Here is a 12,458-nt window from a genome sequence, read left to right as displayed (position 1 = left end):
GGCCCACTGCAGCGGCAGGGGCTCCGGCCATCACACACAGGCTCCACACCTGATAACAAGGAAGAGATGGGTAACGGCTGCTCCTCCCTTCCAGGGCAGCCCAGGAATTCCAGCGGCCCTCTGCTCATCACTTAGTCCGGTCCCCACCCTGGGATGTGCAGGAGCCAGGGAGAAAAAGCCTTCTTAGATGCCCTGCCCAGCGAGTTCCTGATCTCTTACAGAAAATAAAGACATGCATTAAGGGAACCTAAGTGGCTGTCACAGTCGCCCACCCATTTGGACTCCTGGAAGAGTCCCCAAATGATCTGTGGTCTGTAGGCCAGCCCCCCCCCAGGAATTTAGGCAACCTGGGACATCCCACACATGAGCCCTGGTCTGTAGGCCAGTCCCCCCTCCAGGTGATTTAGGGAACTTGGGACAGCCTGGAGATGAGCCCCGGTCTGTAAACCAGTCACCCCCAGGGATTTAGGGAACCTGGGACAGCCCACAGATGAACCCTGGTCTGCAGTCCAGTCCCCCCAGGGATTTAGGGGACCTAGGATATCCCACACAAGAGCGTTGATCTGTAGGCCAGTCGCTTGCAGGGATTTAGGGAACCTGGAACATCTCACAGATGAGCCCTGGTGTGTAGGCCTGTCCCCTCTGGGATTTAGGGAACCTGGGACGTCCCACAGTTGAGCCTTGGTCTGTAGGCCAGTCCCCCCCTGTGATTTAGGGAACCTGGGACATCCCACAGATGATGCCTGGTTTATAGGCCTGTCCTCCCCAGATATTTAGGGAATCTGGGACGTCCCACAGATGAGCCTGGTCTGTAGGCCAGTCCCCCCAGGGATTTAGGGAACAGTTTAACAAAGGAGAAATTAAAACTTTGCCCTGCCTAAAACAAACAGAACATTACTTTATTCTACCTCATGAGATGAAGGTGCAAGATATTAGTTTTAACTGCAGTCACGCGACGTGATGGTGGCCATATATCATGGACCTGCCTGGGACAGTCCAGATTTATACCTACTGCTGTGGTGAATGATTAACATTACTATTACTCTCTTTCCTCCTCAGAAGTCTACTGATTTGGTGATAAACTATATGCTTACCCTACTCAACACATATTGCTGATTTGTTTGATTAGGCTTAAATACACCATTATGTTCCTCCTAACTAAAGTAAGCTATAAAGTAAGCATATTAGTAAGCTAGTTGAGTAAAAAGAAGGATGTCAGAGTCTCTGAAAATTATAATTTACTGAAGCCATAAAACCAAAGATTTATACAGATGAACTTTCTAAAAATCTTACTTCAGAGAGTGTCTTTTTTAGGTTCAAAGAAACATCAACATCCTGAGCACTTTGATCATCTAGTTCAGAATCTGCTCCTGAAAAGCTAAACAGATAAACACTTCAGAAGGAATAAGATCTAATGTTTGATAGCAGACTATAGTTAACAATATATTTTATATTTCAAAATAGCTAGAAGACAGGACTTGAAATGTTCCCAACACAGAAATAATAAATATTAAATATATGAAGTGATGGATATCCTAAATACCCTGAACTTGATTATTACACATCCTATGCATGTAACAAAATATTACATGTACCCTATACATATGTACAAATATTACATATCAGTAAAAAAGATAATAAACACTTCATTAAAGAATCCCCCCATGTTTTCAATAGGGACCAAAACAGAAAACTTAAAGTTAACTGGATTAAGTGATTTCAAAGATGTACTGAGTTCTAAATTAGATGAAATCAACTCACACATGTGATTCTTCTTTCATCAGCTGTAAAGACAGAAAAGAAAAATCTCTGTTTAAAATGTTTTCTGTCTAAATGAAGTAAAGTTTCTACTCCTAAAACACACACACATACCCGGGAAGCGAAAGCAGAGCAGGCGGATGGCGACCTTGATCCCACTGACGGTGGGCAGCTCTCCCAGTGCTGCGCCCGCGCGTGGTTTCTCTTTCAAACTCACACGTCTACGTCTCCCAAAAAAGACAGCAGTGCCGACCCTAATTCCTCCTTAGCAGAGTTACTGTGTAAACTCCTGTTCAAAATGTAAGTCCACAAAACGAAATTATTTCAGCCTAAGTCGTCCATTGAACACTAATATTAATATAGTATACGCTTAGTTCTAACTTTCTAGATCTTAAATTTTTTTCTTTTAAATGGTGAGTAAAAGAAAGTGAACCACAATTAATGTGCTTTTCTAAGGGCAACACAAACATCTCTCAATGGATAAACCAGAGAGAATGTGGTAGAATGTCATGCAAACCCCCCCTGACTTCATTCTTACTTGGACTTTACAGAAAGTTCAAACATATTACCTTTTCTAGGAAAAGTCCATTACCCCTAGGCCAGCTGAGAAGCCCAGTTACAATCTACCCCTCATTCTGCCCTTCACAAATGAAAATTAAGAAAAATTTCCAGAATAAACTTAAAGGCAGTGATACATTTCTTAAAAAATGCAGATTTAAAATCAATAAACACCTATTTAATCCCTCCCCATTTTCCATTACAAGTTTGTAAATATCACAACAATGATGATGACACGTCTGATGGTGAACATTGAAAAGTTGCAGCTCTGCTTTCATGGCTCTCTGCATTACTTTCTGACAGCACACTGATGGCAAATTCTCCATCTCTTTAAAAAGTTGAAATTCCCTTTAAAATAAAAAAAAGGATTAGGTTAAGATTCCAAACATTTTTCTATAGCAATGACAGGCCTCTAGAAACATTTTAAATTTCTTGCGTTTCTCTGTCAAGTTTAAATGGATTCTACTCAGGATAGAGAGGCTGTGGGAACACAAAACAGCTTCAGAAAACAAGGACATCAAGAATTATGACTAAATATATTATTTCTAGAAGTCAAGGAAGTAAACAATTCTCAAATTCATACTTTCTTTTACCAAAAAAGGATTCCAATCTAAGGTAATAACTTTATCCATCATCAATGTATTTTTCAACCTAAATCAAACTTTGGCCAAGATTTTTTTAAGTTGTAAGCACTTTGCATGGAAATTGTTCTTAAACATATTATCTTTTTAACAGAAAATAATTTACATTTTCCTTAACATAAGCAAATATTTTGCTGTGCTATTACAATACATCCATCTAAAAGCCCCAAGTCACTACATCTTTTTGAGTATTACTGTTATTGGAAGTCTTCCCTTGTTTCCAGTTGCCACTTTCAGCTGTCCTCAATACTTCTGCTTCTGGAGTTGAGATGCCAGAATAAACTCATCAGAAGAATGAATGATGGAAGGAAAACGTAAATGACCTCAGAACATTATAACTAATTTGGCTTCTTAGACACCTCCCTGTTTCTCTACCTTCCCACTTCCTCATTCTTCATTGTGCTCTGAATTATAAGGGTATCTTAATAAATGCAAAGCAAATTATATAATAAATTAAAATCAAGATTAAAATGCACCAGTGAAAGTAGCTACTTCTTCAAATTTATGACATTTTCAAAAAACATTTTTTGCTTTTGTCTATAGGGGAATAAAGTAAAGAAAATGGAAAATTAAATCAGTATGAGTTTGGGTTGAACAGGTAAGATGCCAGGAGTTTCTGATGAAACCGAGACTGAAATCTCAATAAATGAAGAGCTTTAATATTCTGTATTGTTTTATGTATTTGTTTGAAGGCAAATGGCTAAAGCAGATGATTTCTTAAGGTCCCTTTTAGCTATTATTCTGTATGGTTACATATGCTACACAGAAAACAAATACTATTTCAATTTTCCCCAACAGGTATCTGCAAGCTCATACATCTGACGTGCCTCTCAGGATGTTTCTTTAAGTCTGTGATATCAGATGTTTTTCTTAATTCCAGGGAATCCTGAAAACATGATTTTAAATTAAATTATAAATATATGATAAATAACACATGGTCTATCTGGAGTTCCAAACTAGTATTAATAAAATGTAAAATTCAACTTCTAATGCACTTTGTGGCAATAGCAGCCATGAGAGGATAGAGCTGGTAACAATCTATATACCCTTTTCCCTCTTCTAGCATTTTCTCACAAAAGCCTCAATATAATCAATGAACCAAAAACATTTGCTAGCGTATACTGTCTCTTTATAAAGTCAAATAAAATTTTGTTATTAATCATATTGATTTTACCTTATTTAGAAAATTTCCATTAGGTTTTAAACTGTCAACTGAGGGAGATTTTCCTGATCCTTCTATCACAGCCGCCTGAGTATCTACACAATCTTGACCCTATGACCACTCTGTATTACAAGCCACACTTCTTTGTTGCTCAGGAAAACAAATTTTTAAAAAGACTCAGAAACAGGTGAACACAGAATCAACCACAGAGAGAACTGAAAAGGCTAAAGATATATCCTGTAAAAAGTCCTATCAAACCTTCTTTGAACAAAGAGAAATGGTGACAGGCAACCTTAAAAACTAAGCTGGGCAGGGTGGCATGTGCCTGTAGTCCCGGCTACCAGGGAGGCTGAGGTGGGAAGATCACTTGAGCCCAGGAGTTCGAAACTGCCACAAAAACAAAAACCCTAAAACAATAAATAAATAAAGCATTGAAGGGAGAAGGAAATACCAATTTACATGGGTACGTATTTATATGTGTAAGGAGAAGAGGTTTTCACTTTTTCTTATTTATTTATTTGAGACAGGGTCTCACTCTGTTGCCTCGGCTAGAATGCAGTGGCATCATCATAGCTCATTGTAACCTCAAACTCCTCGACTCAAGCAATCCTCCTGGCTCAGCCTCCGAAGTAGCTAGGACTACAGGTGCACATCACCACACCTAGCTAATTGTTTGCAGAGATGGGTCTCGCTTTGTTGCCCAGGCTGGTCTCGAATCTCTTGGTCTCAAGTGATCCTCCCACCTTGGCCTTCCAAAGTGCTGGAATTACAGGCATGAGCCACTGTGCCCAGCGAGGTTTGCACTTTAAACAAGGTAGTCAAGGAACACTTCTCTGATAAGGCGGGACTTGAACAAACTGAAGGAGGAGAGGAAGAGAGTCACGTGGCTCTCTAACCAGTCAGGAGGCTGGTGTAATAACCTAGGCAAGAGACAGTGATGGCCAGGACCACAGCGACTGCAGCAGAGGAGGTAAGAACTGATTAGATTCTGGATCTATTGAGGTTAGAACTTAAAGGATTTGTTTCTGTTGGTATAGATATGAATTCCGAGAAACACATTAATGCTGAAATACATATTAGACATTCAAATGGAGAGACAGAGGTCTGGAAATCGGTGAAGTTAACAAGAGCTGCACTGTCCGGTAGCCACATGTGGCTATTAAGCACTTGAAATGTGGCCAATCTGAATTGAGATGTGCTGTAAATGTAAAACACATCAGATTTCAAAGACTTAATACGACAAAAAATATAAAATCTCATTTTTATTTCATTACATGTTGAAATAATATTTGATATACTGGATTAAACAGAACATATTAAAATTAATTCTACCCATATCTTTTAACCTTTTTTGATGTGGCTACTAGAAAATATAAAGTCATATATATTGCTTATATTATATTTCCACTAGATAACACTGACCTAGTTAGTGATGTAAATCTGGGATTCATTAGAATGGAGATTTAAATCTATGAATTGAATATAATCGCCTCCTGACTGCAGAAAGACAGAAGAGACTCAAGGATTAAGCACTGAGGCACTCCAAAGTTGAAAAAGGTTGAAGGGATGAAAAGGAACCAACAAAGGAGACTGAGAAGGAAGAATATGTGTAGCAGGGGAAAACCAGTAGATGCAGACATGGAACAGTGGAGGACAACAGGAGAGGGTGTGCAAAGGAGGAGCGGATGATGATTGCGGGGTAAGATGAAGACTGGAACTCGTCACAGAATTTGGCAGCACAGGGGTCAAACTGACTTGGTCAGATGATGGGAACGAACGCCTGTTGGGAGGAGATTCACAAGAACTGAGACAGTGAGTGCACACAACCCATTCAAAATTTTTTGCTGTAAAGGGAAACAAAGAAATAAGGAGGTGTGAAAGGGAGTTCAAGAACAATTTAAAAATTTCTTTGAAACAATTAGAACCAAGAATAAAATTAAACAAAATGCTAAACTAAGGAAAATTATTTCAAACAAGGAGGTAATAGACTTAATGCATAAAGTAGTGTTCCTGCAAACTAGTAATATGCCAAAAATATATAAAAGCTGTGTTTGGACAACTTCTAAGACTCGTAAGCTCAAATATATTTTTAAAAGATGAATAAACACATTACTATCAAAAATGCAAATTAAAATGGATGGATTTTTACTTATCAAATTGGCAAAGACTGATCTTATGTTGTATTATTAAGGGTGATGAAATGGACATTCATACATCATGAGAATTTAAATTCTCCCAACCCTTTTAAATATAATGGAATGCCTATCATGCAGCTTATATAAACAAAAGAGATAGATCTTTATTTACTGACATGGAACATGTTTATAAAATACTGAGGATTTTTAGAAGTAATTTCCTTCATGGGACTTCAGTTAAACCCGTGTTAGATCTTTTCAATATCCATCACATCTCCTTGCTTCTGTATTTTTCCATCCTTTTGTCTCCCCCATGCTTCAGTCTGGACAGTTTCTTATAACCTACCTTCCATTTCACAAATTCTTTCTACAGCTGTAACTAATTCTGATGTGGAATCCATCTATTAAGTTCCTAAGTTTGTTTATCTGAATTTTTCCGTTCTAGAATTTTACCCAGTTTTTTCCAAGTCTGTTATGCCATTTTTAATGTTGTCTAGTTTGTGGTAAATTTTTTAACGTTAGCTGTTCTCTCCTAAAAGATAGTAAATATAGTTGTTTTACAGCCTGTATTTCATAATTCCAGCAAGTGGAATCCCTGTGGATCTGTTTGTATTGTCTATTGCTTTCTGGCTCATGATGTCGTTTTGGATTCCTGGTTATGTTTTGATTAAGTGCTAGACACTGTATTTGATAAGTTGTGCACATAAATAATTTGAACCCAAGGATGATGTCACTTTTCCTCAGAGAGAAATTTTGTTTGCTACTGCCAGGTGGCACAGGGAACTAGTTATGTAGAATCCCTTTATTCTGACCAAAATTTGAGATTTATCTAGGCTACTCAGATAACTAGAGTCTGAGGAAGGGCTGGTTTACTTTAATTCTAGGGCACAGCCCTTTGGGATCCCCTCCTCGTAAGCACATTGGAAGGGGTACCTTACCTGGCTCCCACCCTTGACAGACCAAGAACTCTGATTTTTGTCCTTTTATTGTCAGAAGCCTGTCGAAAGCGTAGCCTACTCTCTGTTAGGCTATACTTTTCAAGGCAAAATTGTTCCTAACGCTAGGCTTAATTCTCGGGGTTCCCATTCTTTCCCAGGTTGTGGCCTGGCAATTTCTCCTTATCTGGCCAGTTCTTAGATGCTTTTAGGAAGATTTTAAAAATATTTTTTCTAGGTTTTTTAACCTAGACACAAGTAAAATCTCTTGATTTAAAGATTAACTATTTAAATGATCTGTTTTTAGAATATTAAGTTCACTTATAAACAGAAATGGGCATTTTAGAGAATTTATGAAAAATGATTTAACAACCTTACAAAATTGAGAAATATTAAAAAGTAGACATTACGGCAGCAACAGTGGGACTCAAAACATTTTGTTTGCTCCCCATAGTCCCCACCACACTTTCAAAACTCCTTGCCGGGTGACTACTTCTGGGCAGAGTGCTCTGAGCAGAAGAAATGTACATTATTTTAAGGTTAAAGCACAGAATAGCTTCATGGAGTTTTAACTACAAATATACACATTAGTACCTGTCAAGGATCAAGGGGGTCTCCCTGCAGATTTCTGGAGCTCTTTTTCTACATAATTCCCTTCTCTCAGGAAAACCACCCTACAATTTCTAGCTGCCTTAGCCTTTCTGAACTCCAATCTCTGCCTTACTCAGGGAGACCTCTGCTTTGCTTGAAGTCTGTCCTTGCTCCACGGTCTGCAGGGTGCTTCCAAGCAGGAAGCCACACTGCCACAGCGCTAACGGTGGATGTTTCCTTTCTCTCAGAGATCATGGTCCTATCTGCCTGTTGTCTGGTGTGTTTACCATGGACAGAAGCCTCAATATGCTTGAGAGTATGTGCTCTAACTACAGTATAATTAAGAATAAAAAAGATAATAACTTCCCTAATATTTGGAAATTAAGCAACACACTTATAAATAATCCATGGGTGAAAGAATGTATCACAATGAAAGAAATTATTTTGAACTAAATGATAATGAAAATACTATATACCAAAATTTGTAGACTGCAGCTAAAACAGTGCTTAGAGGGTTTATAGCTTTAAATGCTTATATTAGAAAAGAAGAAAGGTTTAAAAGTCAATGATGGCCGGGCGCGGTGGCTCACGCCTGTAATCCTAGCACTCTGGGAGGCCGAGGTGGGCGGATCGTTTGAGCTCAGAAGTTCGAGACCAGCCTGAGCAAGAGCGAGACCCCATCTCTACTAAAAATAGAAAGAAATTATATGGACAGCTAAAAATATATATAGAAAAAATTAGCCGGGCATGGTGGCGCATGCCTGTAGTCCCAGCTACTCGGGAGGCTGAGGCAGGAGGATCACTTGAGCCCAGGAGTTTGAGGTTGCTGTGAGCTAGGCTGATGCCACGGCCCTCACTCTAGCCTGGGCAACAGAGTGAGACTCAAAAAAAAAAAAAAAAAAAAAAAAAAAGTCAATGATCTTAGGTTCTATCTTAAGAAACTAGAAATAGAAAAAGCAGAAAAATTAAGCCCACAAAAGTAGGATGGGAATAGAAAAAGGAGAAGTACACAAAAGTATATGAATAGATGAAAATAAACAAAACCAAAAGTTGTTTCTTTAAAACGATTAATAAAATTTATAAACACTTCACAAAACTTATCTAAGAAAAAGAGAAAACACAAATTATGAATGTCATGAACAATAAAGGGAACATTACTACAGAACATATAGACATTAAAATAAGGGGGTATAATAAACAACTTCATCTGATAAATTCTATAACTCAGATGGACATAAGTTCATTGAAAACCACAACCTTCCAAAATGGATACAAGAAGAAATAAATCATATGAACAGTCCTGTCTCTTAAGGAAATTAAATCTGTAATTAAAAATTTCCCCCTCAAGGAAAATGGCAGGCATAGATGGTTACATTGAATTCCATCTACCAATTAATGTAGAAATAAAGCAGGAATTCAATCTTAACTAACTCCATTAGTGAAGTGAGGAAGAGGGAAGACTTCTCAGTATGTTTGTTTCACAGGGCCAGCATAATGTTGATACCAAAACCTGAAAAGAACACTCCAAAAAAAAAAAAAAAAAGCAATACCTTTTATACACAGACTATTATATGCTAATTTTTTTACAAAGCAAAAAAAGGCCAGTACGTCCAGATCAAGTGGAGTTTACCCCAGGAAGATGAGGGCAGTCCAAAATTTGTAAATCAATTGATGATATTCATGACAGTAAAAGAATAATGGAGAAAAAATCACATGATCATTTCAACAGATGGAGAAAAAGAATTTTGATAACATTTGTTAAAACTCAAAACCAATTCATGACAAAAAGCTCTCAGCAAATCATGAATAGTAGGAAACTTCCTCAATCTAATGATGGCTATCTACAAGAAAAACCCCAAAACCTATAGCCAACATCACACTGGGTACTGAAATACTGAATAATTTCTGTCAAAAACAATAAATTTGTTCTCTTACCCCTTATATTTATTATATCAGAGGTCCTGGCCAGTGCAACAATGGAAAAGAGGTAAAACTGCCTTTATTCACAGGTCACATTATAATGTACAGAGAAAAAACGGAGACATACAAAGAAACTATTGGAATGAATAAGTCAATTTAGTAAGGATGAAGGATACAAAGGTCAATATACAAAAAAATCAACTATATTTCTATATTCTAGCAACAATTGTAAAATGAAAATGTAAAATAATACCTACCATTTATAAAAACATAAAATATTTGGTGATTAAAGGTAATAAAATATGTGCAAGACTTCTATATTAAAAATTATAAAACATTGATGAAAGTAAGGAGGAACTAAAATAAATGAAGAGCTATACCATGTTCACAGACCAAGAGACTTTACGTCGCTGAGATCTGTTCTCCGCAAATGGAGCTGTAGATTCAACACAGTTAGAATCGAAATTGCAGAAGAATTTGTTTAGAAGTTGACAAATTTATTGCAAGTTAATACGGAAATGCAATGAACCTACAATAATGAAAACAATCTAGAAGTTAGATGACATATATTTCAAGAATTGTAAAGCTATAGCTATTGACAGTATAGTATGTCAGATTAAAAGATTAATGGAACAAATTATGAGTCCAGAAAGAGAGCTACATGTGTATGGTCACTTTGTTTTTGAGACGGTCACTATTTCAATTCAATGTGGAAAAGAAAGCATAAGGTATATTCAATAAATGGTACTGGCACACCTAGATTTTACAATGTAGTTTTTTTTTTTTCTAGAGGAAAATAAATGCCTAGACCTGTATCTCATACCACACCCAATAATAAAAGCAAGATGAGTCATGTTTCTAAATGTGAAAAACAAACCTATCACATTTCTGAAAACATAGAAGAATATACTTATGATTTTGGGGTGGGCAAAGATTTATCAGCTAGAACACTAAGGCATTAATTAAAAAGTTGTTGATTTTCCGCATTCAGTGGCTCACACCTGTAATCTCAGCACTTTGAGAAGCCCAGGTGGGAGTTCAAGACTAGCCTTTGCAACAGTGAGATCCCATCTTTACAAAAAGTTAAAAAAAAAATTAGCCAAGCATGGTTCAAGAAGTTCTAAAATCTGAGATTCCTATATGATCACGTGGACAGAGAAAATCATGCTTCTAAGGAAAACTGAAGCACACCTGCTAGTAGATTGAAGCCCTGTGCACTGTGTTCGAGTCCTTGTTATCTACCTGTGGCCTGGAATGAATCCTAAATCCCCTGATTTCCTCCAATATTTGGCTACAACTAAATTCTGCTAAAGTCCCCGGGACCTCTCCCAGCAGCAAAGCAGGGATACTCCAGGGCCATTCATGGAACACGATCCCTATCCAGATTAACCAACTAACAGAATTAAATATTAAGATTGGAGAGGAGTTAGACATGAAGATTGGAGGTGTGGGTGACACTGGGGCTACGCTGTATACCCTTAGCCCTGGCACACTGTCTCTGTGCCCTCCCTGGGGTTCTGAGTTCATCTAGATGGTTGCAGTGGCCAACGAATCTATGACAGTTCCTAAATCTCTACCTATCCTCCAACTAGGACCCCTCGTGACAGCCGTGGCCTTTTGCTTGTCCCGTCAGCCACCATACATCTCCTGGATAGGGACTTCTTAAAAACCTACCAGGCCCATCCGTCCTTCTCCCAACTAGGGGAACTAACGCTTGAGTTATTTTCACCAGGAGACTTTGCCACACAACGGCTCTTACCCAAATTCCCATCCATTCAGTTAGCCTCGCCACCACTACCCACCCTGCTCCGTAAGAGCCACGTGGGAGTCTGGGCACAGTCCAACACCGAGGACAACCCTCAGGTTGTGAAGATGACAGTTGTGTACACTCCCCAGGACGCGATTCACCCCAGGAGTCGACCCCAGTGAAGGAGCGAGATGGGGAAGGTTTCTGCGGTCCTGCGGTGGACGCGGTTCTGCTTGGGATGACCGTGTGGTCAGAAACCTTTCCCATGCCGTGAACAGAGCTGCCGAAGCCACCAGGGCACAGCGGGGTCCCCAGACGCCCTCGCGGGTCGTCGCAGCCCGGCCCCTGCGTGCCTTAGACCAGCCCCGCCGCCAGGTGGCGTCGCTGCCGCTGCCCACACTCCCGCCGCACCTGGGTCGCGTGAGAAACCTAAGATCTTGCGGCGGCGACGCTCTGACAGACGCGTCTTCAGAAAGCCCCCGCCCCGGCCCGACGCACTGGACTCAATTTCCCGCTCTCAGCTGTTCCCAGGTCTCGTCTACGCCCCACCCCTCGGGCCCTAATGAGCCTCCTCGCATCCGGGCTGGGCTCGGCGTCCTCCCCACCCTGCCTCAGCGGTTCTCACAGGCCTCTGCGGGAGGGTCCGGACAGCGCCGGCTGACCCTGTGCAGCCGACCCGCAGCCAATGCGACCCGGAACCGACCTGTATTTCACAGGTGCTTGGAGGCTTCCCAGGCACACGGCTCGCGGCGCTGGCTGGGCCCTGCGCTGCCGCTGGGGTCCCGCGTGGACTAGGGGGACCGGGCTGGCTGCAGCCGCTGCCCCGGACAGGTCTGGCTCAGAGGCAGAATGGGGACAAATTTGTACCTGAAAGCTCATCCTTCAAGACGGACCCCGAGCATCACTGAGTGTGATTTTAACATGGAGCCCCGAGGCCGTTTGCTGACTGGACGCCGCGCCCGCACCGCACTGGAGTTCCCCAGAAACCTGAGCCTCGGATCAGCTTTAGCA

The sequence above is a fragment of the Eulemur rufifrons genome, chromosome 14, assembly GCF_041146395.1.
Source record: "Eulemur rufifrons isolate Redbay chromosome 14, OSU_ERuf_1, whole genome shotgun sequence".
In the NCBI taxonomy this organism is placed as follows: domain Eukaryota; kingdom Metazoa; phylum Chordata; class Mammalia; order Primates; family Lemuridae; genus Eulemur; species Eulemur rufifrons.
This window is presented reverse-complemented; position numbering follows the sequence as displayed.